Source organism: Euphorbia lathyris, chromosome 3 (genome assembly GCF_963576675.1).
Source record: "Euphorbia lathyris chromosome 3, ddEupLath1.1, whole genome shotgun sequence".
Taxonomy (NCBI): Eukaryota; Viridiplantae; Streptophyta; class Magnoliopsida; order Malpighiales; family Euphorbiaceae; genus Euphorbia; species Euphorbia lathyris.
Genome location: NC_088912.1, coordinates 31,328,766 through 31,335,659, shown reverse-complemented (window position 1 = coordinate 31,335,659; position 6,894 = coordinate 31,328,766).

Here is a 6,894-nt window from a genome sequence, read left to right as displayed (position 1 = left end):
TTGTCCTGAGTGGGAGTTTTAGTGCTCCATTTAGGAATTCGGGGCGGTTACTCACTTCACCCGTTTCCTCTATTCGGGTCCCATCCCATCTTAGACCATGGATCTAAGTATGGGCTGGGCCCGTGTAATGAATTCGGCCCGGTTTGGCTTCGCGGGTCATCAACTATGGAGAAACATTTGCTCCTGTTGCTAGATTAGAAGCTATACGTATATTGTGTGCCTATGCCAGTTACATGAATTTTAAACTATATCAAATGGATGTGAAAAGTGCATTTCTTAATGGCTTTATAAACGAAGAGGTATATGTTAATCAACCTCCTGGGTTTGAAGATCCAAAATTTCCAAACCACGTTTATAAACTCAAAAAGGCCCTGTACGGCCTAAAGCAAGCTCCAAGAGCTTGGTATGAGAGGTTGACCAACTTCCCGCTAACCAGGAACTATGTCAGGGGAAAAACTGACACAACTTTGTTTATTAAGAAAAAGGGTAAACATACCCTACTTGCACAGATATATGTAGATGATATAATTTTTTGTGCTACTGACGAATCTTTGTGCAAAGAATTTAGCCAACAGATGCAAACTGAGTTCAAAATGTCCATGATGGGTGAACTCAACTTCTTCCTTGGACTTCAAATCAAGCAAGGTAAGAATGGCATCTTTATAAGTCAGTCTAAGTACACCAAGGAAATGTTAAAGAAATTCAGCATGGTAGATTGCAAACCAATATCAACCCCCATGGGTACCAATACTGTCCTATGCAAGGATGAGAAGAGTAAGTCAGTTGATAGTAAACTCTATCGAGGTATGATAGGTTCTTTACTCTATCTCACTGTCAGTAGACCGGATATTCAATACTCAGTATGCTATTGTGCTAGATATCAAGCTGACCCCAGGGAATCTCATCTAACTGCTGTAAAACGAATTTTTAGATACTTGCAAAGCTCAGTTGATGCAGGTCTATGGTATCCAACCTCAAATGACTTCACTCTCATTGGATATACTGATGCTGACTATGGACGGGATAAGCTAGAACGGAAGAGTACTTCAGGAGGATGCCATTTTCTCGGAAGCTGTCTAGTATCTTGGTTCAGCAAGAAGCAATCATCCATAGCCCTATCTACAACTGAAGCTGAGTACGTGGCTGCTGGAAGCTGTGTAGCACAAGTCCTATGGATAAAGCAACAGCTTGAGGATTATGGAGTCAAAACAAAGACAATAGAGATCAAATGTGACAACAAAAGTGCCATTGATCTATCAAAGAACCCAATCCAACACAGCAGGATGAAGCATGTTAGCATAAGGCATCACTTCATCAGAGATCATGCACTAAAAGATGAGATCAAGCTGACCTATGTGCCAACAAATGATCAGCTGGCAGATATCTTCACAAAGCCCTTGGCACGAGAACAATTTAACACACTAAGGGCAGCAATTGGTATGTCAAATCCACTCTAACTAAATCTGTATTGAATAATTGCCATATGAATGGAACTTTGAATGATTGTGCAAATGCCATGTTGAGTCAAATATCTACTCCTTACTAAGTTTGAAAATGAAAAAGCCACCCTATGCTGAATTAACATATATATTAAGTGATGATACTGAGTAGGCATAAAAGCTGAGTAAACATCCTAAGCTGAGTAGATAAATATATTGAGTAATCACTCTATGATGAGTAAATACACATGCTGAGTAAGCAACGTATGTTGAGTTAATTAGACATAGAGAAATTATCTTCACAAAAGTTAGGTACTCAATATCGTGTATGCTTCGAATTCTAGCAAAACCTAGTAAAAACCCACTCGCGTAAAAAGAACCTACACGTGTAACCTCTGGCACCTTGGGAAGACGCACATTAAATCCCATGCGCCGAAGATGTCATAAATGACAGAATTTTTGTCGGTTGAACGTCCCTAGGTAAAAACGGCTAGTTAATGATTAAGGGCCGCCGTAAATTTATATAAAAAGTGGAAGAATCCCCACTCTTCATTCCTTACCCCTGTAATCTTCCAAAATCGAACTTCTTTCTCTCTCTAAGAACCTCAAAACCTTCAAAAATGGCTCCCAGCAAAAACAAAACCCCTAAAACTCAAACCACAGACAAACCCACTGACCACGCGGGTCCTTCGACGGAAATAGAAAGGAAAATGATCAAGGTACACTCAAAGGTCAACAATCTGGAGGTTTTAAAATGCCGATGGTTTTCTCCAAGTTTTGTCTCGTCTGAGAAACCTTTCTGTGAATGGATCGAGAAGAACAAGTGGAAAGGTCTCTTCTCTCTTTCAGGAACAACCTATCCCAGGTTAGTACGGGAATTCTACTCGAATCTACGTATTGATGCAGATGACTCTGACTATTTGGAGACCACTGTTAAAGGTCAAAAAATCATCGTAACCCCTGCCTATCTAGCCACATTACTAGATTTACCAGACGAAGGAATTCAATTTAGAATGACAAAGGAGAAAATACCAAAAGACACAACTGAGAAGCTTAAGGGGTTCTGTTTTTTTTTTTTGATAAAATGCCACATATCATTTCATTAACTTAATAATACAAATAGATCACGAAAGAAAGAGGAATAAAACCTCCATTCCATACAGGCAAAAACCCACAAAGGGAAGAAAAGACTACGAAGAGCAATATTAGACTACAAAGAGCAATAAAAGACTACAAAGAGCATTACTTAAGGGGTTCTGTAAACCCAAAGATCATAAGGGTGAAATACCCAGCACCTGTATGGGTAAAGAACAAAAGATGGTCCATTTCATGCTGACCAACTTTATCTTCCCCAAACTCAGCTCAGCTTCATCCGCATCAAACTTCGAACAGTGCTTCATCTGGCACATGTTGACCTACACTCCGTTCAATCTTCCCGTCTTTCTAGTTGGAGCGTTTCAACGAAGTAGTAAGAAACTCCGCTTGGGCTCTCTCATTACAAAAATTATACAGGACAAGCAAATAGAGACAGTGAATGAAATAAGTACATTGGGAAGTGAAATCACTGCAGTTCTACTGGATGGACTGTTATACAATCAACCCTTGAAGGGATATGAAGGAGCTGGAGATGCTGAAGAAGATGAAGAAGTTGAGCAACCAAAAATTGAGCTCGAAGCTGAGCCTGCAAAAGATGTTGAGGCTCATGCTGAGTCACTTGAGACAGCTCAGCCTGAGAGAAGGAAGAAGAGAAAGGATGTAGAAACCTGCTCAAAAAACATTCATGCTGTCCCAAAGAAAGTAAGGCTTTCATCAAAAGAAAAAGCTAAAACTGACAAGGCTAAGGAGCAAACTAAGAAAAGAAAAAGGCAAGAAGAGCCTGAGGATGAGGAAGAAGAAACTTCAGAATCCCCTTTAAAGAAAAGGAAAAAGGGGAACTCCTTAAAAATAGTGGAAGCTGTCCCACTAGCCTGTGCTCAACCTAAAGGTCATGGAACTGACCGAGAAAAGGAAGCTGTAGAAGAAACTGAGCAGCATGTTGAGCACCAAGAAGCTAATACTGAGCAAGAAGAATCTCCAAATGTTGAGAAATCTCAGGATGATGCTGAGCAGAGAAAAAGAGAAAGTAATGTTGTTGAGGGTCCTGTTGAGCAACTTGTCGAAAAGGAAACAGTTGCTACTGAGTCTAGTGAAGGTATTCGAACTGACCATTCACCGCCAAGAGCTGAGACACGGCGAAGACTCAAAAAGAAAGCCCAAAAGCAAATTGATCTCATGGACGACTTTCCCATTGATGAGCTTGAAACTGACCTCTCTAAAATCCAGTTCCAGTACTTCTCTAATGAGACTGAGTCACCACCAGAAAATCCAGTGGAAAAACAAGCCTCTGTTACTCAGGATGAGGAACAAGCCAAAAACCCTGCAGATCCAATTCAAGCTGCTCAAGGTGACACACTTCTTGTCTCCACTTCACCTCTTCAAGCTGAGCAGATTAACTTATCTACTCAAACTCCACCTTCAACACAACATGTTGATGACTCAGCTCATCCGATTAATCAAAGTCTAGGTACCAATCAAGGTACTCAATCTGGCAGAGAACCAACTCCTCCACCACCATCAAACTCAGTCCCAGCCTCTGAGTCTAATGCTGCTAAATTTGCATACTTGAATGCTACTGAGTCTGGCCGATGTGTCATTGCTTCTGCTCAGTCCCTGCTTCAAGATTTCCACACTACTCAAGCTGATGGTCACCAATCTGCTCAAGCTGAGTCCTCCCACCTGTCAGGTATTACTCAGCTTCTGAATGAAATTCGAGGACTAAAGGATCTGGTCAGCGTTATCACTGCGGTTCAAACTCAGCAACCGAATCAAGGGCAAATAGCAAAACTGACTGAACTCGTGCTTACAATGGCCACCCACATGAATTCGCTTGAAGGCAAAATTCACCAACTGTCAGAAGTCAATCCAGGGTATGTCACTTCCACTGAGCTTCAAAACTATTTTGTTAAGCTAACAGCGGAACTGACCACCTCTAGCGCAACTGCCAATACTGAGTCTGCTACGTCTGCTGAATTGCAAGACTGCTTTACCAAGTTGAATGCTGAGCTGACCAAATTAAGTCCACCCACCAATGCTGAGTTTGCCACCTCTGCTGAACTTCAACAATGTTTCACCCAGCTTCATACTGAGCTGACCAGTACACGTGACTTAGTATCCTCCTCTTCTCTGTGTACTATTGACCAATTAAGTGAAGCAGTCAGACTACTCAACATCGACAGAGCCCAGATGGATGTTGATCCCATCTCCAACACTGAACTCATGAGCTTCTCACAAGCTATCATGAAGGCAATGCGCATTAACAATGGCCAGCGCATGTTTTATGATTCTGCTCTGCTGAAACTGTTCCATCAAGCTTTTGGACAGATCACAGGCTCACTCACCTGCCTGAGCAAATCTCATGAATGCCTCCTCAGCATGATCAGTAGCTCTCTTCGGGTTCCTAGGCATATCCAGGACGATAGTGTCCCAGTTATTGATGGCTTGGGTGAAAGCACCAAAAGGCTTCAGCGCTACTCCCATTATCTCTCCTCTGCAGCACGAAATGAAACTTTCCTCTACAAACCCGATGATGGCAAAACGGGGGAGACAAGTCAAGGAGGAACTCAGCCTCAGCCTGCAGGTAATGCGTCTGGAAGCAAAGGGAAAGAGAAAGGAAAAGGCATTGCTCACGCTGATCTCTCAGCTCAGAGAAAGAAGAAGTAAAACTGGCTTAGTCAGTGTCCAAAGACTTAGCTTCATATCCTGTTTCTGTTTTTGAACATATGGTTGCTTGTTGTTTAGGTTAATATGTTTTTTGTTGTTGTTGTTTAATCCAATATAACAAGTATTAGTTTTCTTCCTGATCTGACTAATCAAGTTTGAACAAACAAATCAAAAAGATTTAACACATTAACACCAAAAAATAAACTGAGAGACAACATCCTTCTAAAACTGAGTCAGTACACACAAATGTCTTAAGTCTGATTAAATTAGATCTTGGAAGGTCTAGAATAAAGTTAAAGACAAAATGTATGCAACCCTTACGGGGGAGTCATTTCAAAAATATCAATCATGGGGCAACTTATAACTGAGTTCCGTAATTATGTATTTTGCCAACATCAAAATGGGGGAGTTTGTTGAAACACCTTTCCACAAGATTTTGATTTGACAAAACCATCCATGATTAAGAGGCAATTAAATTTAGATGCTTTGATTTAATTGTACTAATATGTTTGTTGAATATTGAGTGCAAAAATATATAAAGTAAAGACAGGACAAAAGTCAGTACAAGCAAAGCTGAGTAGAACGGAACTCAGCATGACAGAATGGAAGCTGAGTGGAGTAAAACTAAGAAGCAAAACGAAGCTGACTAAAGTTGAAGACTTCTTCAGGAGAGGTTAAACTGAACGGAGCTAACCTAGAAGGAACTCAGCATGAACGTTGAACATTCGAAGAGAACAAACGAAGCTGAGTGACAATCAGGACAGCATGAAGAATCCGTTCACTAAAGGACAAAGTCTGCCAATCTTCTGCACCAATAATTGGAACCTCAAAGACACCTAAAAAAAACTAATTCCAAGAGTCATGGGATGTTGGATTATTGGAAACAGACAACTGGCACAAAAAGACAAGCCAGACGCAAGAAGACAAACCTGACGTTTGAAGGAAACAGTGAAAGAGAATGGCGGAGCAGTCTGAAGACTAACCAGAAATTGTTCCCCAAAAGAGCCGTTTTGGTGTTAATGGCTAAGACATTTCAAAACGATCAAATCTACAGATTTCTTTCTATAAAAGGACAATCGATGAACTTGGATCATCACCGAAACATTGAAAGAAAAATACAAGAGAGAAAGTCTAGAAAGCACTCAAATACAAAAAGATCTTACACCAACTTTTCTATTCTATATGTAAATGCTAGATTGATTTGTAATCATCTAAAGTGTTCTTTAGTTCAAAAAGAACAAGTTTGTGATCAATAGGAATATTGAGAGTGTTAAGCTGAGTGCTTGGCTGTAAGCATTTCAGTGGTAGAGAAATCTAGGTGCTGGGTTGTAGCACTTAGTAGGAGTTGAGTAGATGAATAGAGGAAGGTACTCTTGCATATTCAACTGCCTTGTAATCGGTTTGTGCTCTACCTTTAAAGAGCTCAGTATTGGATTCAAAAATCCCGGAGGACTCTGGGGACTGGACGTAGGCAGAGAGGCCGAACCAGGATAAGTGATACTGAGTAATCTCTAAACTCTCTCTTATAATTGCATGTGTTGTTTACTTTATTTACTCAGCATATAAATTGCCTAAGCTGATCTTGAGTAAGTAAGTGGTGCTGAGTTAGAAGCTGACCTCCAAGAGTGTCAATTCTCAACTCACAAGAAAACAACTTTAGTCAACATCTGACTAAAGCTATCTTCAAACATATCTC